General features: G+C 45.4%; 1 long non-coding RNA gene across 2 annotated transcripts in view; it reads left to right on the top strand.

The window, feature by feature from the left end:
* The first annotated feature begins 6,163 nt into the window (after positions 1–6,163).
* Positions 6,164–20,474, top strand: part of LOC108961908 (uncharacterized) — a 138,626-nt gene continuing 124,315 nt past the window's right edge. For both annotated transcript variants that reach the window (XR_007778289.1, XR_001990320.3), the window contains exon 1: positions 6,164–6,248. This is a non-coding gene — a long non-coding RNA (uncharacterized LOC108961908). The remainder of the gene's footprint in view (positions 6,249–20,474) is intronic.

Genomic DNA, 20,474 nt, shown 5'->3' with positions numbered 1-20,474 from the left:
GCTTTGTGTCTTCTTAATATTCTACCTTTACATCTCATATGTGAAAGTTTAAGAGTTTCTTTTTGCTCTATGTTTTTTAATGGGGTAGAGGGGAACAGAGGTGCAAGATTTATTGGAAAGGCATGTTTCTTTTAGTGCCCCTTGAAATGGGAATAGTGGCTCGTGTTCTTCCCAGGTGGAAATGTGCTGCTGAATTTAATGAAGGTGCTATCACTTGGTTGTCCAGAGAAAGTGAGATCTGGAGCCATGTGTTACAATTTTTTTTATTGCAGGCTTTGCAGAGAACTTATTCACCTGATTTCCAGAGTTTTGGGGTTTTTTTACCTGACTTCTCAGAATGCTGAGAATAAAACAACAATCTTTCAGAATCAGTTGCTGGTTGCCTTTTTGCAACCACAAGACCAGACTCCCCTCTTGTGTAAACAGGCAGAGACATGTGTGAGATAGCTGGAGTTATGCAATTCTGCTGCACTCCAAAGGCTGCCCTGGCTCTTTGGATGGTTCTCCAGCAGCAGAAAGCTTCTGATGAAACACTGGAAAAGTCAAGGAGATTGACAGATTTGCCTCTGACCAGTATTTCAGTTCAGCTTGCATAATGCAGTGGTCATCTTGTGCAAACTGCTCTGGCCACACCTGCAGTGGCTCCTGGTGCCCCTCTGCTAAGCTGATGTTCAGTGCTCCTCCCACACACGAGGGTTTTCCATGGGACAAAGCCAAGTGGGGCAGAGAGAGAATGGCTCTGCTGCCAGCCAGCCTCTGGTGCTTTCCCCCACTGGCTAGGAATGGTCACAGGCAAGGAAGAAATGTTTTATTAAGAAAGAAACGCTTTATTATGGAAAATACTTCATTCCATAACAATTATTGAGGGAGGAAAAAGCTTTTGTGGGAGCTTTGCTCCTTGGTAAGTTGGATGCTGGCTGTGTAGGCTTTGCAGATCCAGGCCATGGGCTGTCACCACACATCCTCTGGGAGCAAAAGCTGAGTCTGTGCACTTCATCACGGGGGGATTTCCTCAGAGCCAGAGGGGTTTGATGCATTGTGACTTAGAGATGCCAAAGAACAGGAGCATCTTTGGCTTTGTCCAGATTCTCCCTTTGAACTGAGTGCAATAAATGGGGTTGTACAAGAGGGGAGCAGGAGGCTGGTGCTGGTCCCCAGGAAGTGGTGTCACAGTCTCCAGCTCAGTGATGTGAAACCAACACTTGTCCTTGCCTCCTGTGCTCACAGAGATCCCAACACATCAGAGTGTGCTTTCAGAAACCACTGCAATGGTCTCTGAAGTAAAAAAAGGATGATAATGGATTTTGTTTCCTTCTCCTGCAGATTTTGGTCTATTTTTATGTGCTCACATGTAAGATGAGCCACATGGAGAGTTTTTCAGTTCTTTTTCTATTTGTCGCACTTCTGGCCGATTGATACATAGGGAAAAGTTTGTAATTTGGCTTTTTTCCCCCTAGATCCAGTATTTGTAATCAAATCTGTCACTCCAGATTAACAGGAAACCATCAGATGATTTTATGATTACCACGGGAGCTCATTTGTGGGGGTAAAAGCAGGACACGCACCTTGGTGTTTTTTATGGATAACCCTTTAAATACAGGACTAGTCATAAGAGCAGATTTCTTTCACAGGAGGTTCAAGAATAGTGTGTTTCAAGGGTCTCAGATATTTGCTGTGTGGAGCATGGAAGGCAGATCTGTGTGTATAATACCCTGCAGGGGCATGGGTGCAGGACCAGGAGACCAAACCTGGAATTTTTGGCTATGAAGGAGCAGCTCCTGTCCTTGGGAGCTGCCAGGGCCTTCTCAGGAGCAAGGGGTGGCAGGAGCTTCCTCTAGAGGGTGACAGATGGCCACACTGAATGTTGTCACCACAACTCTGTCATGAGATGCTGCCAAAAGACTGAGTCATGAAGTCATATGGCAACTTTGCCATGAGTCCCTCTTTCTGGCACTCCTTTGGAGGGTCTGGTTGCAGGAAAGCTCTGGAGCAGAATGAAAATGGTGAGCATCAAATGAAATGGGTGCTTCCCATGCAGTTGGAATGTGGTACTCATTGTTCAGCACTTTTTTGGTTGACCTCACAGGTAACATCCAGAAAGTCCTTGGGTGGCAGATATTTGGAAGGGAGGACAGTCTAGTGAGGAAAAGGAGTTTTTCCTGTCACTTTGTTTGCTCCTAGGCCAGTAAGGCACTGGGTTTGGGCTGGAATTACCTTTGATCCGAGCTGGTAAGACAGTTGTTGTGTTGGGATGCACTGCAGTGGAGCAAAATGTAACATTTTGCAAGAATCCAGTGGTTTTTTCAGTAAGAACACACATGAGGCCTTTGCAGCAGCATGGCCAGGTGCAACACCATTCTCCAGGTCAGAAGGAGGTGATGACTTCCACCAGGTATGGGAATGCAACACGAAACCAAAACCAAAGTCATCAGTGGACCTTTTAAATAAAAGTGCTTTCTCCCCCAGAGCAATGACAAAAACTTTAAGCAAAATGCCCCCTTTTACACTTGGAATTAATACTTCCAGGAGAAGCTTCACATTCCGGAAATCAGAAGAGTTTCTGTCCAGCAGGAGAATAAACCCTGGCAACTCTAACGGGACAAAATGATCAGTGCTGCAGGGGAATGATGTGATGTGATGTGATGTGCAGGCTTGTGAGCCCAGAGGAAGGGACTTGTTCTCATGTGTCAGCCATGAATAACCTGAGAATCCACTCCCAGCATGAAGGTATTCAAAAGCAGACTTTCAGGATTAGTGTATTAGATAACCAGAATTGAAGGAGAAACTCTTTTTAAATAGGAAAGTGAAGGTAGGATTTGGAATCCGATGTCAGGAATTGTTAAACAAAATGCCAGTCAGACACAGCTGCTTTGTCAGCAGCATCTACACATCTATTTTTCTTTTGTGAGATACTGCAGAGATGCTTATGATAAAATTAGATATTATGGTGCTATTGTTGCATGCAGAATATGAGAGGGGGAAATGTTTGGAAGGAGGAACTCAAATAATAAAAAAAAAAAAAATTAAAACCATCAGGACAGCCAAGTTGAATAAAACCAGCTGAGGACCTGACTCATTTTGTGATGTCTGTGGCACACCAGATGCATGCACATGTATTGTGCTTACTGCCCTGTGGGAGTAGCTGAAAGAAAGAAAAAAGACATTTCTAGAACAATACTGGCATGAGACATGTATTGTTATACTAACCCCCTGATACATTCTGGTTTTAGGGTAATTGTGTGCGTGTTTGGTGTTTGAAGGAGAAAGGAGAGATGCTGCAATGAGTCATTTCTTCTTCCCCTCCTGGCTTTGCACCATGGGCAAGGCTGGCAGTGCTCCAAAATGTTTTTCTCACTGTACCACAGAGGTGTGCACTGACCTTTTAACACATTTTAAGGTCATGTGGGACCATTTTGCTTCACTTGACAGAATCCAGTCCAGCCAATGTTCCCTGAGAGAGGGATGTCCTGACTGCCCAGGGTGAGCCAGCCATCCCACAGCTCCCCAGCTCTCCCTCCACCTAACTGCTCTCCCCTCCAGCACCAGCAGCTCATTGATTCTGATATCCTTTTCCTTTGTTCTTTTGGGATTTCTGTCCTCTGTAAAGGACCAAGGAACATCCTATTTTAGCCCTGACTGTGCAGGAGATAAGCCTGAACTGTTGGAATTTCTCTGTCAGGATCACAGCAGTGCCCTCCTGGAGCTCTGCTCTGCACCTGAAATCCTGGCCACAAGGAAAGTGAAGGTTTCCATTAAGTCTAATGGGGATAAAGCCTTAGCTGATGAGGCAAACACAAAAGTGATGTATTCTATTTCTACTCTGCATGATTAATATGGGGAACCAAATGCCTGTATCACGTTCAGTGTCTGTTGTAGTTATGCCAAGTTTCAGGACACAGACAGCTGGCAAGCAGTAAGGAATTTATCTGGAAATTCAAACCATTCACAAATGGCCTTAATTCTTTTACTACCTTTCCCCTTTTCATAGCCATTTTTGCCTCTCCTTTTATTTATTGTTATTGTGTTTGAAAAGGACTTTCCACAATAATTTTGAGACATTTTGGTTTGTACTGCAGAGGAGATAAAGCCCTCCTTGGCTGAGGAGCTGCTGGGGATCCTGCTACACCTCACTGCCTGCCTCTTCAAAGGGAAGCTCTGGTGGAATGCTTCTGTGGCCAGAGAGCAAAATGAGTTCCATGGGAACACCTTCATTTCCTTTGATGTTTGGTGGACTTGGCAGTTCAGCATCCCTTGATTCACCAGCTTGGCAGGGAGCTGGGATGCCTCCACAGCAGGTCAGGGCTGTCATAATTGGGCTGTGGAACAAACCCATTCTCAGATGTGTTTCATAACAGCAGCTGAGCAGTTTCCCTGCCCCGTGGAGAGGCTGGGTCTCAGCAGCACATGGCACAAGGAGGTTGAAACCCTGGCTCAGCATTTTCTGGTCCCCAGCCCCATCTGAGCTCCCAGCTGTGCTCACACAGGCACCACAGCTCTGCAGCCAAGCCCAGCACCCTCGCTGTGGCTGTACAAGTAGAAAAAGGAGCCCACAGGAGAAATAAATTAAATTCTTTGCTGCAGCAGGACAGCTCTGTGGCACAGGGAAATCTGCAGCTTGTCAGCCCCTGATGCTGTTTCTGGGTCAGCCTTGCTCAGGAGAACCAGCTTGGGTGGCCAGGGAGTGGCTGTGCAATAGTGTCTTCTTTTGGAAGGAAAATTTCTCCCAAATCTGCACTGACTGCATGCCCCCCCCTCTCTGAACAGCCACAGTGATGAAGAGAGAAGTGAATGCAGACACAGGCTCTGCTGAGCTTAGGTGGGAAGCAGGTTTGCCTCCTTTATTCTCCAGAACTGCTCATTGCCATAGGGCTGATTTTGGGCTAAAGGAACCGAAATAGACAACGCTGTCAGGAGTGGGGATTTTAGGTTCAAAGGGGTGTTACATCCACAGGAGTGTTCAGTGCTCTGCAGGGGGACATAGGATGGTGCCTGAGTCCCTGGAGGTTGGTCAGCTCCTCACAAGTGGCTCTTGGCTGCAGGACAGCCTGTGCTGGTGCTGGATCTGCATGCAGTGAAGGGACAGTGCTGCTCCCCCAGCTGAGCTCCTGTGTCCCCCTGTGATGGATGGACTGCCTGAGTGCAATTCTGTGCTGAGAGATCTCCTTTCAGGCTTCCCTCCTCATCCTACAAGGTTAATTGGCCTGAGCTAGAAGATTCAGGATATAAAAGCAAAATGCCAGCATGCCATGCACTGGAACTAATAATAAAAGGGTTAATTGTCTTGAAACTGGGAGCTGTTGGAGCTGAATGAAGTGAGATAGCAGCTTAGAGTGTGTCTGCCTGTGTGTGTGGGAGGAAGGTGTGGAGGATGTTTATTTACAATTATTCCCTTTCTGGAGAGCTGGTGCAAATCAGTGCTCCCTCACCCTGTTCAAAAGTCAATGAAAATCCTTCTTGGCTTTGGTTTTGTTGCTGTTTCACTTAACCTTTCAACTTTACCTTTTGGGTAAGCCAGGAGTCAGTGAATCAAAAGAGTTTGGACGTGTTTGAGCAAAAGTCAAACCCCTGAGCCTCAGTGTGGTACCTATTGCACTGGAGCCCTGGTTTTGGTGCTCAGAGGTTTGCAGCACTCAGGTGCCTGCAGAGAGCCCAGGATGCTGCAGCATCCCAGGGCAGCCCCACTGATGATTTGCATGAGCAGTTTTTGCTAAGTCACCTCTGGTTTTCTTATGTTCTCCACGGAGTGTGGAATTAGGCTGTGATATTGCAGATTTTTTTTTCCCTTGTATCTGACAGTGCTAGAGGTCCTGAAGCAAAGGCATTTGGCCACTTTCCATGCACCCCACAGGACCTCCACCACCAGGACTGGTCTCACCCTGGCAACCCCCCCTGTTGTGTTCCAAGAGCAATCCCCAAAACCCCAATTTATCTCATGCAGCCTCTTGTCCTGCCCTTCCTGAGGTGGTTCATCTGGGGACCCACCATGGTCTCTGTGTTTTTACCTTTCACAGGTCTCACTGTGATCAATAGCTACCAGAAATGTAAAGGAGAAATCCTGTATATACATATTTAAAATGAAGGGCAGGCCTGTGACTGCAGAGCAGCCACAACTGCCTAGAGCTACCTGTGAGCAGGATTTAAGCCCTCAGTGATGGGCTTGGCACACTCATGCTGGATTTAAAGGTTTCCTGGGTGGAGAGAGTGAAGTAAGCTGTGAGGCTCTGACTTCAGCCTTTCTCCCGAGCCAGGTAACTCCCTCTGAATAAAGTTTTGGTGCCAGATGCTATTTCTGAGAGATGAGATTGCTGAAGATTTCTCTGAGCATCTGTGCTGCTGGGGTGTGTGGTGGAATAAAACTGATTTCTCTCTGCTGGGACATGTGCCAGAAGGGACACAGTGGTGGGGTAGGGTCGCTGTACCTTGGAGTGAGCATCAGCCAGACTGTGAATTTTTGCTAAGAGAAATAGGGTAGAAACATTTGTAGGTATTTAACCATTATGTGCTGCACCCCTGCTGTGCAACACCAAGCACCTCACCTGTACAATGTGCTTGGGGTGAGGATGGGCAGGGAGGGGTGAGGCAGCTCTTGGAAGGAGATGGGAGGGGAATGGAACTGAGCTTGGAGCTTCAGGAGAGAGGCCATGGCAGTAAGGGTAACTGAGCTCCCTTGCTACTTTTGGTGCCCATGGCTGCAAGTGGAAAGGTGGTCTGCTACATTCGTGCCATCTTTGCTAGTCATTTATCCAATTTTCACCTCTTCCTGAGCTGTCAGCTTCACAGTGTACATTTTCAGGGGTAAGCACTGTGTCACAGCTTCTGTGCTGCGAAAATCCAAAAACTGGATGTCAGCTTAAAAAATTTTATTCTGCAAGAAAAGGGGAAAAAAATGAGAAGAAAGAAAAAAAGGAAGAGGTGTCCAAATCATCCCTATCTGTGGAAATAGGAGTTTAAAACTACAACCAAGCCATGTTAGCTCCCCCAGGATGAACTCAAATCTGGTTTTAATAACATGCTGAGATTATGTAGCAGAGATGTGGGTGCCATAATTTTTTTGCAGAGAACACATTAAACCCGGGTATTTTGGCTTGCACCACAATGCTGCATAATGACAGGGTTATGTTCTGTGCCAGCAATTCAATGGGATGCTCCTTTCTTTGGATCACATATCTGCTCTCCCTCCAGACAATGAGTATCTGATACAAAATAAAAGTGATGGATGCCAAGTGAACCAGAGAGTGGGGAGAAGATACTGTGGTTCATTGACTAACCAAATTACTTTGGGGGTATTTAAATGCATCTCTAGCTTTTTAATCTGCATGGCCTATTATAGATGAATTCTGTGATGATTCAGCCTTGGAAAAATTAACCTGTTCTGTTCCATGTGAGATGCTGGTCATCACATGAGTGTGGTGATGTGGTGGCAGATTATAAAGCATTTCCAGAATAAAAAGGTTCTGATGATATTTTTTTAAACATTTTTCATTTCATTTTAGTAGAGCAGTGTAGCTGTTTATGCTTAAAAACTGAGCTAAGACTGAGGAAACAGGAAACTGCACAGCTTTAGGCAGCAAACAGTGTGCACTACTTTAATGCATTCACTTGGCTTTATCCCCCATTTCACTCCTGAGTTTGCCATTCCACCACGACAGAAACTGAAGCTGATGATTTTGCTGCAAAAAAAAAGCAGAGCAGCTGCTAACTGAAGCAGAGAAAATCCCTCACCAAGTTATCTGTAAATAAGTAAATGAAACCCTGGACTGGCACTGCTGATGCTTGTACCCGTCTTGTATTTTGCTCTGAGGAGATTGTAACAGATCAGTTTGTTTGCAAAGACTTTGGCATAAGCAGGGAATTAGAGGTCGATGGCAAAGAATGTGCATAAAAACACATTTTGAACTTTTACATATAAATACACTGCAAACTTTTACTCTGAGAGTGGCCAAAATAAGACACCACCATCTGTGTGTATCTTGTCCAAATAACTGAACAAGAAAGAGGCTGCATTTCCAGTATCAAATACCAAATTCTTATGAATTGCTCCAACTATCACAAAAAGTATTCAGGCTGAGGGTAAATCTGTTTGGAAAATATGATGCTGTTTTTAGACAGTTCATACCTACAAGAGATCTTATGCAGTCCAAGCAATCAGCTCAGCCTTTCATATAAACTTGCAGAAAATAGAAACCATCCATCAGGAAAACTCTCTTAACCGCTATTAGAAAAGAATTTTAAGCAAAAATTTATTTTAAAATAATCTTTTATATTGGCATATAGGGTGCACAAATCAAGGCAATGCAGGGGCACTTTTGGGGCACTCTGGGTTTTTTCTGAGAGGTGTTTGCAGCTGGATTTTGCTGCAGGCAGCTTGTTGTTATGCAGAGGCTGTGACCTGGTGTGATTGTTGTTGCCTCAAATGAGTTCATGGTCGACCATGAACTCTTTACAATGTTTGGCTAAAACCCATCAGCCAGCTAACCTGGAAGTTGCTCTGTGTTCCTCTGCAGCTCTGGAATTAAGATGAAGGCAAAATAAAGTTGAACTTAAAGACACCTGGGAGGCTGAGCAGCTGAAAACCATAAACACGAACAATTATTTTTGCAGATATGCATGTATAAGCTGACAAGTAAAGCCTTTAAATTGAAAAGTGCTGTCAGGGAGGTGTAGTCAAATAATTATTGAAATCCAAGGAGTGGGAGGATGTATAGGAAAACAGGAATATTGGTAAGCAGGAAGCCAACAGGGGGCAATCGGAGCCTGCCCTGCCCACAGCTGTAACCCACCTCCAGCCATTGCCATTAGCCCAAATTGCTGTCTGTTGGACTGTAAAGTGTTACACGTTCCATTTAATTAACACCTTAAATTTGATCTTGATGGTGTGGGAGCTCCAGGAGAAAATGAAACAAATTTACAACTTGTATGAACAAAGGCAGCCTTTGCGAGGGGGCGGAAAGCCCCAGAATTGCCATGGAAATGTTAAAGGGAGAAAGGGGAAGAGCCGGGTGAGGTCTGCAGGCAGAGCTGGAGGTTGTGCCCTGGTTTTGGTGAGAGCCAGTGTGGGTGGGTGAGGCTCTCACTCCAGACCTGCCCGTGCCTTGGGCTGATGTTTCACCATCCCAAGTTTTCTCCTGCCCGGGGACACAGCTCCCTCCAAACCAGGAATCACACTGTATCATTGAGCATTGATGATTAATCAGCAAACTAATTATCATTCCCAGAGCAGGCTCTTAGGAGTATTCCTGTCAGGAAGAGCAAAGGCTGAGGAAGGAGATTTAGTATGCAGAGAGCACGAGCTGTTTCCCACGCTGCCTGCCACCAGATGACACTGGAGAAGGCTCTGGTGTTCCAGAGTAAGGAGAACAACTCGTGTGTGAAACTGTGGTCTGGTGACCAATGAAAAAAGTCTTTCAAACGAGATGAACTTGAATTTAAAAATAGAATGGAGTCGATTTTCTGTGGGCCAACATGTGCATCCACTACTGGAGACCTTTAAAAACATGTGGGGATGTTTGACAAGTATGTACACAGGGTTAGGTCTGCTTTGACAAGGATGATGTACTAAGTAATTCCTTCTTTCCAGCCCAGTATCTGATTATTACCATTATTGTCGCCAGAGATGCCTGGGAAAAGAAAATTCCAGATTATTTTTAAATAAACACATTATTCTTGCTTCTTTTATTGGGAAATAGTAATTCCTTAAGTAGTTCAACGTGCAGAGTGTATTCCATGTGGGCACATCCTGGCTTTAGCAGTAAGGAATGGCAGGGGCTGCTTTGCTCCCTCACTGGGTGGGCAGTGCTGTGTGCTCCCCACCTTTCCCTTGGGTCCTGAAATTCCTGCCTCCTTCCAGCTGCCCATGATGGTGATCTGAACCACCGCCACCCTTCTCAGGTCTCACCCTGGATTGCTGCTTGTGTTCCACACTAGACCAGCTCTCTCTGTGGCTCGGCAGGATGCCTGCCCTGCTCGTATTCCCCGCATTATCAAATTTTCTGTCCCCTGTATGTACTGTAGCCATAGCAGCAGCTCTGGCTGCTTTTTAGGGGGCAGTTTAGGGGTTTCTTTTAGGGAAACATTTTCTCCATTCTCTGCCTGCATGCCGGTTTAAATCGGGGCTGCAGCTGGAGGAGTGAGCAGAGCACGGCTGGTGCCGCAGCACGAGCATCCAGCGGGTGAAGCCTGCGGCGGTGTGGGGGAGAAATCCCTTTATCCACACCCAGGGATGGGATCCGTGGGTCGGGAAGGGGAATCCGCTCCGTGTTTGTGCCATCCGCCGAGCCGCTCCCGCCGCCCGCATCGCCCGCATCCCTCGGCAGAGAATCCTCGGCGTATCCATGGGAACGGGCAGACAGCGAGCCGGGGTGGGGGAGTGTGTGGGACAGCAAGGGCGCCCTCTCAGCTTCCCCTACCCCCACGCCAACCAAGTGCAGGAAAAAGTTGCCTCAATGAAGAACTTAAGTTTCCCTTTACCTCCTCAGTGTTTCCGAGGTGGTCGATCACTCCATATCACTCCTGCATTAAGTACAACACCACAGGGCTCACTGTCAAAATCTGATTTTTTGGGTTTTTTGGGTTTTTTGTTCGTTTGGGTTTTTTGTTTGATGTTTTTTAATTGGTAAATCAGTGAGATATTCTGTGCCCTGGGAGCCTGGGGCATGTCCAACAACGCCTGTGGGATCCAAGGTCATTGGGGCTTCAGCTTCCCTGGAGTCCAGGGATAGAGCACCAAGGTGTTCAGCAAAGACATCAGGCAGCATCTAATGGCCACATTTGTGACTTTTAAGGTAATTTCTTAGAGGGTTTGCTGCTGGTACAGTGAGGTCCATAAAGACAGTCTTGGTGCCTTCCTTTTTGTATCCTGTATTTATGCCGTGTCAGCCATAAAGTTGGTGTCCTAAGTAGAGGGCACACAGGGGCCGTAAATTTGTTACTACAAATTTACTTTGTTCATTATTACAAATTCATTTGTTACTACAAATCTCCATCCAGGTTTCCAGAAATGACATAAGTGATACCACCTTTTACTGCTTCAACAGATGTGTGACAGAGCTGGCTGTACTGGGTGGCTCTCAGAGCACCAAAGGCAAGTTTTCTCAGGTCCTGTTCACCTTTTCTCCCAGGTTTTTCCATGATGAAAAGGCAATGTAAGATTGAGCTCAGCTGCACATGGACTTCTCTGAAGTTTTCACTCCCCCTCAACACAACACCCCAGGCAACTGTAGGATCCAAACTGCTTTAAGCATTTTCTCCCTAATTAATGGCCATGTTTAAGGTTCAGTCACAGGTGAACAAACATGCTTCGGTGCTACCCCAAAGAGAGGCTTCCCTAAACCTCCTGCTGCCCTTCTTTTAGTGGGAGCTGCAGGAGAAATGTTTTTTTCTGAAATGTTAATGCAGGAAACATTCTCTCCTCTCACGCCTTGCACAACCTTTCTTTTGTGTGGATTTTTTTTTTTTTTCTGGATTTATCATCTGCATGGCTAAAGGATGAACCAAAGTCAGTTGGGTTGGCAGATTCCTTCCCCCAGGCATCAATGAGCTTTGGGTAATCACCCAGAGCACTGGGGTGTCAGAGCACTCAGAGGTGAGCTACTTGGCTATCAAATGGCAGAGCATTTTGGATCAATGATTTGCTTTCATTCCCTTCATCCCCTCTATCTCCTTCAGAACAATTGCTATTTCTCACTGCTTTCTCTCACTAATTATTTTTTAATTTTATTTTGTCTGCTCCTTATTATTGTCTTCTGCAAATAGTGGGAAAAAAAATCCATATAAAGCAAAGAGTATGCAGCAGCTATTGCCTTCCTCCTCAGCAGAAATCATTTGGGAGCACTGTTTTATGTATATAGATATATATGTATGTATAAATATATATATATATAGTTACAGCTGTCAAGCAGTGAACTGAGACAAAACTGAACTTTTATCTGTGTTTGCTGCTCAACATGTGTGATAATTGCAAAAATATACTTCTTGGAGTGAGAAAATGGCAGAGATTTAGGCAGCTGGATCAATTATTTTTCACAAATTGGATTGGTCTGCTCTGACATCCTGCCAGGCTGCTGTAGGCAGGGGGGTAGCTCACTTTCACATGGGGGCGTGCAAGGCAGACACGAATCTGTGGAAAATCTCTGTGGGACATGCACATCCTCCTTCAAACTTCACATCTCCACCATCACATCGTGAAATTGAGTGAAAAGATTGATCCATTAAACCAGTTTGCTAATTCCTTCCCTGAAGCTGAATCTGGGCAGAATTCCCAGTCACTAAACTTTGTCAGCTAATCTTTGCGAGTCCTTCAGGCAGAATGAAAATTCTCCCCAGCTTTTCACTCCCAGGGCCCAGCCCTCTATAAATAACATTTATGGAGAAAGCCTAATCATGCTGACTTTGGGGAACATTGTTTTGCTTTCACAGTTACACCCAGGATGGGACTGGGACCAAACCTTGGAGCCTCAAACTTTCCGTCCTTTGGGATGGGATGGTCAAGTGTGTGTTTGTCTGTTGGTGCTCAGGCTTCCCACCCACTCTCCAGCCTTGTCTCCACATGGTCTGGAGAGAAGGTTTCATCATGAAAGGGAGGGTTTGATCACACAGGCTCTTTGCCTGAGACACAGACTGCTGCCCTATTCTTCTCTGGGTCCAGGCAGAGCTTCTGGAAGGCAGTGAAGGTCTGAAAGGGATCTGGGATGGAGCTGTGTTGGAAATTCAGGGTTTGGGGCACTGACCTCAGGGCAGCTGGTGGCATTCAGGTGCCATGTGCTTCAGCCCCCTAAGGAAAACATGGAAAAGCAATAATGATGATGAGAATACTTTGTCCATCCAAGGATCTCAGTGGTAGTACATTGAGGCCAGTCTGTTCCTGGCAGTCAGTTTTTGGTTTTAAACCCTCTGACAGCAGCAGAAGGTGCAGTTTAGCTCAGTTTTCCTCCTCTTCCCTCAGCACCAGCCTCTGTTCACACAAGCCCCATGCTAGGAATGAAAATATTTGCAAAATGAGCTGAATGTGAGAGGAGGCTTCCAAGAGATGGTTTTGTTGTTTAACCACGTCTTTGCTAAGAACTATGGTTTCCTTCCTTCCTTCCTTCCTTCCTTCCTTCCTTCCTTCCTTCCTTCCTTCCTTCCTTCCTTCCTTCCTTCCTTCCTTCCTTCCTTCCTTCCTTCCTTCCTTCCTTCCTTCCTGCCTATCCTTCCTTCCTTCCTTCCTTCCTTCCTTCCTTCCTTCCTTCCGTCCTTCCTTCCTCTCCTTCCTTCCTTCCTTCCTTCCCTTCCTTCCTCCCGTCCTCTCCTCCCTCCCCTCCCTCCCTCCCTCCCCTCACCTCCCTTCCTTCCTCCCTCCCTCCCTCCCTCCCTCCCTCCCTCCTTCCCTCCTTCCCTGGGATGATATTTTCCCCCACGTGTGAAAAAGGCTGGGGCTGTGTGACATGTCCCCTGCTGACATCCTTGTGGCTGGACTTTGCAACCGGAGCATCCTGCCCTGTGTGCTCTGGGGGAAGCTCTGGTGCTTGCCCTGAAGGCAGTGGGAGGAGCTGCAGAGCTCCTGTGCCTGCAGGGGAGCACGTGTGTGTGAATTATGTGATCTGAATCTTAATCAAAGATTATTTGCATCCCTCAGTGACACCGACCCAGCCCCTGTGCTGGGTTTTTCTCTTGTTTCCAGGCCTGAAATCGGGAGGTGCCCTGGTTTGGTGTGGGCTGGGACAACAGGCAGGTTCTTGCTGTTGGACTTCACAGAGAAAGCAGAGCTTGGAATGAGAGGGCACCTGGCACAAGATTCATGCCAGATCTTTTCTAAGCCTGTTTCTATTTCACTACACTGAGCAGTGGGACAAAAACAACATTTGTCAAGATAATGATGCATCTCCTGTCTAATATCATGAAGACATCATCTGATTTTTTTTTCTCTTTCTGGTTTTATTTTAGCAGAGGAGTTTACCTTATTAAAAAAACAAGCCTGTTAGTGAGCTGATGGTACTGTTGTTTGAAGGTGAAAGCAGAAGATTCAGGGAGTTGGACTGCACCCTTTTTTCCTGACATGCTCAGTGATTTTGGCCAAGACTCCTGCCCTTTTACATCATCATATCTTTGCTTGTAAAATGAAGACTAAAGTGCTGTGTTCAGCTGAAAAGACCTTTTTTTGTTCAAAGGGTTTTGCAATACACAGAGTGAAGGGCTGTGGAAGGACAGATAAATGACAAGTGGTAGAGCAAAGTAAAAGACACAAGGCTTTGTAACCATATGCAAAAAATTATTTGGAGTCACCAGATGGCAGGATTCTAGACCAAATTTGTTTTTGTTCTGCAAATCAAAACATCTTTTACAACTGTCTGTCAAGTGGGGTGTGGATCAGATTAAATGCCAGGAGTGTTAGAGTGTCACCACAAAAGATCCAGGTGCAGATAGTCTGGGAGATATGATGAATAACCAGTGACTTGCTGCTGGGCACACTGGCTGGGGGCAGTGCAGGTGGCTTCAGGAAAAGCAGCACTGGGCAGTGCCAGCTGTGTGTGCCACCGAGGTGGGGTGTTTTTCTGGAAGAGGTGCTGCAGCCCACGCAGGACCCAGTGCTTGGAAGTGCTCTAGCTGGAGATGAGACCATCAGGGCAGCTAATTGCCTTGTTCTCTGCACCTTTCCTGTGTGCAAAGCTGGAGTCTGTCAGCTGTAGACCTGTACAGTCATTTTTCTAGGTGGCAATAAAACAATATGCATTTTCCAATTAACAGTGCAGGCAGCATTATTTCATTTTTCATTGCCTGCATGAGTTAGCAGTGCTCAGGTCACTGTGGCCCTTCTAAAGAGGCAGGAAGAAATGGATAGGCCTTCTGTGGGATGTCTTTGCTAGCAGCTTTCCTTCCCTTTAATAGAAGACATCAAAAGAGATCACACAGAACTTACAGTAGAGACTAAATGTGCAGCACCAGGATAAATAAGGCACACAGTCTTTTGGACTTAGACGACATCCCTTCATTTTTGCTCAGTGCAGTCCAGTCTCTCCTTTTCCAGTTTTCATGACAGATCTGACAAAGGCAATCTTCTCTTTTAATGCTGAGCTGTGAGTACTGCCAGACACTGTGTTCTGTAAGAGCACACAGTTTTGATCAAACCAAACCAATTAGCTCACCAGAGTGATAGTTTACCATGCAGAGAGTGTCCATCTTACAAGACCCTGCTGGAGTCTTTTTTTTTTTTTTCCTTAATGTACATATGTATTTTTAGCCCTACACAATTATTACTCTGCTAGCGAGAAAATGACACGCTGCCATGCAGGTAAACTGCCTTAAGCCAAATAAAGACTTAATTGTGGCACAAGCAATTCAACACATATAATAGAAGACAAGTGCATTCAGTCTGGGAGATCGATGATGTTGACAGCTTTTGAAAATTGTAGAATGTAACTGTTATTAGAGCAAGGTGGTGGGTGAGAAACAACATGGCCCAAAGTAGATCTTGTCAGCAAGGCAAAAAAAAAAAAACAAAATATATATATATATATATATATATATATATATCTTTTGAATGGCTTGAGAGTTGCTGAGGAGGAAATACTTCTGGTTTGGATCTCCTGATCAGGTGTGAGATGCCTGGGAGCTGGTCACAAAATACCTTTTGGAAATGTAAACTTGCTGGGCTGTAAAAATGAGAGTGAAATCAGAGCAGAGCTTGGCCATATTACAGTGTTAATCCTGTGGGGTTCCAAGCAGCACATCTGAGAATTATTTATTTTCTCCTGAATTGCTGAAGAAGTGGTTAGGCTGGTGAGGTTTATTCCCAGGTACCTTTCAGAGGCATTGGTGTCAGCACACCCTGTGAGCAGGCTCCTGTAATTGCATGCAGCAGGCCTGGGATGAGGACTTTCAGCCCAAGAAAGGAAGGACATTGCAGTAAAAATAATCTAGGCTGCTTTGCAAGTCATTTAAAAGCTTGAAAAAGGGTTGCTTTTTTTTTTTTTTTTTTTTTTAAGAGCCTGTTGGAAAGTGTTCATCAATGGAATTTTTTTAAAGGTCGCGTATTTCCTGAAAGGAAATTACTCCTCATTCTGAGACTCTCACATCTACTGTCACTCCATCACTCTCCTAATGTGTGGCACTCTTAAAGGCACTTGGCTTTAACTTTTCAGCTCTTCTGAGCAGCATTGCCTTCTCTCCTCGCAGTGCTTTTGTGTTTTTTTCCAGCCCTCTCCAATTCTCACACAGTTGTCGCCCTCCTTCACAAGGAGCCGCCTCTGACTCTTCTCCCAGGGCTCCCGTGTGAGCTCTCTGATGCTTTTATTCCTCACGTCTGCTGATGAGTCCTTCGAGACATTTTTTTAAATGCCTTTTGTGCTCCTTGCAAGCTCTTTGCTCTGAGCTCCTCTCCACTGTGCCCCTCTGCCTTCCCTGCTGGAACCCAAGCACGCTCCCTCTTGAGCCTTTCCCATTAAAGCTGCACAAGATGATGTGTTGAAGTGATATGCTAAATTTGAGGGTACAAGGACTCACATAGGGCTGACTTGTTTAAAAAGCCCATCTCACGTTATTATTTTTCTTTGTTATGTGTTCTTTCTCTTTGTTGTGGCTTTTCTTAATTAGGTTACTTGCTGCTGTAAACACACAGGAGAAAGGATTCACTCATCTCTGAGTTGATTTCCACACATGCAATAGAAAGCATGGTGGAAATTACACTGGAAATTGAACATTATATGGTGTGATAAATAGTAATTTGGAGGTATATTAACCTGCTTCCTTTAGGTTAAGAAATGTCTTCTATAATAACTGTCCTCATTCAGGAGCTGACATTTCCTCCTGATGAGGCATTTATCTTATGGTTTGATTATCTTTCTGTGAAAACATTTCAACTCTGACCTTTCCAGATGCTGTAGTGGGCTATGCTTCCACAATGACTGGCAGCTCGCAGTGCCATGAGGGCAGCTGGGAATATGAGGTGTTCTGCCTTCCCTAAATCACTGAGGTGGTGACAACTTGTTGAAAAGCTCGTTGATGAAACCCAATTCCCTTCCTTTCCCTTAAAGATAACTTATCTGGCAAAGTAAAATGGGTTGATGTGATATAAAATTGTGTGTAAGAGTGGAGTGGGATGGGCTGGAGAGAGGGATGCTCTGCTCCCCAGTGCTGCTGAGGGTGATGGGGGGTGACAGCTCAGGGGGTGACAACCTGCTTGGTGCCCAAGCCTCAGAGTTACCAGAGACATAACAAAACAGCTCCTGGCTCTATTGGTGGCTGCTGCTTTGGGAAGTCAGATCTCCTCTGGACTTCCCCTGGCTTCCCCCACCCTCTGACGAGCACAGAAGCTGGCTCACATTTCTCTAGGAAATGTGGAGGGCCATGGGAGTGAGCTGTACCATTTTTATGTTGTGATTATTTACTGCCATATGCAGCCAGAAAAGGGGTGAAGCAGGGCTAGGGATGACTGGTGGTGCCCCAGGCTCTCCCAAGGGCTGGCTCTGCACACAGAGCCTTTTCTCTCAGCCTGGTCTCTCCAGGGTGAGCTCTGTCCATAGCACAGCTCCTGCTGAAGTCACTTTGGGGTCTGATACAGTCAGTGTACAGCACCCTGCCCTGATTTATTTCTTGCCTGAATGGGCATAAGATAAAGGCTGTCTTTCCTCTGCTTACAAGGAAACATGAAATGTACCCATGCTCTTGGGAGTCCTTGGATCCAGCCAGTGAAGCCTTCTACAAAAACTGCAAAAAATGAAAACATCCACAGAAGATGCATCTCTGGTTTGGTGCCATCTGACAGAATCAAAAGCCACTGGGTGTGGCTGCTTGGGGATTTTAACCCAATTAAAACCAGCTAATGGACTTGTGAGGTGGATGATTTGTAAATATTATCAGAAGCTGGAACTGTTTAATTGAAAATAGCTGCAAGTTCCTGAGGTCTGAGTCGATATGGGCTCCAGTAGCTGTGAGGTGTCTGGGGAGCAGCAGGATTTCGTACATGGATCCCTTTCCTGTACCTGATGACTGAGCACATTTTGCTAGGGCTGCCCTCATCTTGTGGAGCAGACACAAAGCTGAGGTCCTGAGCAGCCTTGCTCTGGCCAGGTTCCAAACTGGGTAATTACATTACATTTCCCTAAATTCCCCCTGTACTTTCCACTGGATACACTTCTCTTTCTCACATCCTGCCCCAACTCATACTGTAGCTCTGTAACTAATTAATTTAAGTGCTTTGAAAGTATAAAATGCTGTGAGTACTGTTATTACTCGTGCCCCAGTGAGATGTTGAACAGCTGTAATGGGCCAGCCCCAGAGGTGGCTGTGTCAGGGAAGGGAGATCCTTTGGAAGAGCTTTGAGACTCATTGCAAGGACATTGCATAAACCTGAAACAAAATAGCATCCCTGGAAAAAGGAACAGGCACGTAGGCAGCATTTATTGAACTTTAAAAAGTTTAATAATAGTATAATCTTCTTCTCCTAATCTCCTTGAATGAAACAGTTTAACTGATATATTCTTGTGATGTTGATTTATTCTCAGTTACCCACACAGAGATTAGCATCTCCTTACACTAGGAACTGTATAAAGTGTAGTGAGTTTATAGTGTAAATAAATCAGATGGGCAAGGAGATGAAAACAGAACTAGTCATCCCAAACTAGGAGCTATGGCTGCACAGACCAACATTTTTTACTCCCCTTTGTAATCCAGGCTTCAGGTGAGCTGGTTTGCAGAATACTCACAGGCAGCATTTCAAGGTTGGGGCTTCTCAAAGAACAGGAGCAGCACGTCAGTTGGGTTAAAGCTCAATAGAAAGCTGCTCCTGGAGAAGCAGTGGGCAGGGGCTGGTGCACAGAATCCTTCTGGTCCTTTGGCTGCCCCTTGGGAAGACCAGCAGTCCTCCTGTGAGTTGCACACGTCTGGCCAAGCACCAGGCTCAGCCAGGGCAGCAGCGGCTGTCCCATAGCCATGTGTCACTTCCTTGGCACCAGCTGCTTTCCATTTCTTGTGCTGAAATATCCACTCTTTTCACCTCTGGGTCATAAGGAATTGGCACAGGCAGTTGATTAGCCTCAGAAAATCATTGCTCCAGTGAGTCTAAACACAGGAGCTTACATTTGAGTTTAGTTCTCAGCATAGCCCAGACCACCTTGGGGCAGTGGGTGTAGGACTCTCTGCAGTCTCCTTACCTGCTCCTGCATTTATTTATCTTGCTCATTCAGTGACTGGGTGAATTGCCCATAGCCTCTGTAATTATTATATTTCATGTTCTAATCCAAAGGAACATCCTTACTTGAAGGGGAGCTATTATTTTAAAGGGATGAAACTCAAGCCTGAGGAAATTGCAGGGGTGCAGTCTGCCATCTGTTTAGCTGCTTTGGTTATGGTAGGCTTTATAAAAACCATTTTGCTCAGGAGGACGAACTGGATGTGAGTGGTTGACAATGACATTTAGAAGAGACAATCTGGCAAATGAGAAAGCTTGAAAGTCTCCTGTGGACTGTTAAATACCAAATAAAATATGAATAGTGCTGTGTTATTACTAAAATGAGCTATTTTTAATGATCCCACTTATAACCTGCCAGACCTGTGATGTGACAGTTAGCAACAGCACTCAAAAAAACATGAATAATAAAGAAAGCAGTTTAAAGGTTGGACTATATAGTAATATATAGTCTGGCATGGGTCTCAGATGTGTCTAATGAAGAAAGATAATTGCACAAAGAGCTAACAAGAAAATCATGGATTTCTCCCTCCCACCTGAAAGTTATTGATTTAATTTAGTGTAATGATGCAGAGAAAAACCAAACAAGTTTGATTAAAATTTTCTGTGCTGTTTTTAAACAGTGGCAGAGAGCTGTGCTCACTCTAGATGAGGAAAAGGAAATAATTTTCAGATTAATAGCCACTAAAGAAAATGCTCAACAAGATTTAGTAGAGTTACACTTTTTTGGTTAACAGTCCAGGGTGATTGGCACTCAAGAATTTTAAAAGTCTGGATGAGATTAGTGTCTCTGGTTAACAGATGTTAATTTTTAATAAACCTTGAATTAACAATAAGGAGTAATAGACCACAACAAATATGGGAATACAGTGTTCTAGTCAAGGAGTTCTTTTTGGCCCCAGTCCAGATTCTAGCTGAGTGGGGTTGTCTCTGAACAGGTTGCTCCAACAATTTTCAGCCTGGAAAGTCTTTCATCTCCTTGCCAGGCTCAGCCCAGGGGAGAAGGTCAGATATGCTCAGTGATTTGGGCATTTTCAAGGTAGCTGCCACCCTTTCTGCCATTTGGTAAGACCCAGGGTGCCATCAACATCCCAGGGCTGGTTGGCTTCTCTCCTGCACAGCGTGGAGTGGAAACCTAGGCAACATCTCCAGCTTGGAGAGAGTGAGCCACAGGACATACCTAGTATGGGACTGTGCTTTAGATATTGTCTGTGCAGGCATCTGCATCAGGGCTGCAAGCTCCAGCTGGATCAGCATCCTGGTTTGCTCCCCTAGATTGTCAGCAACTGACATAAAGAAAAAAAAAAAAAAGGAA

This window comes from Serinus canaria, chromosome 9 (genome assembly GCF_022539315.1).
Source record: "Serinus canaria isolate serCan28SL12 chromosome 9, serCan2020, whole genome shotgun sequence".
NCBI lineage: Eukaryota > Metazoa > Chordata > Aves > Passeriformes > Fringillidae > Serinus > Serinus canaria.
The sequence above is the reverse complement of the archived record's forward strand: the minus strand, read 5'-3'. Positions and strand labels throughout refer to the sequence as shown.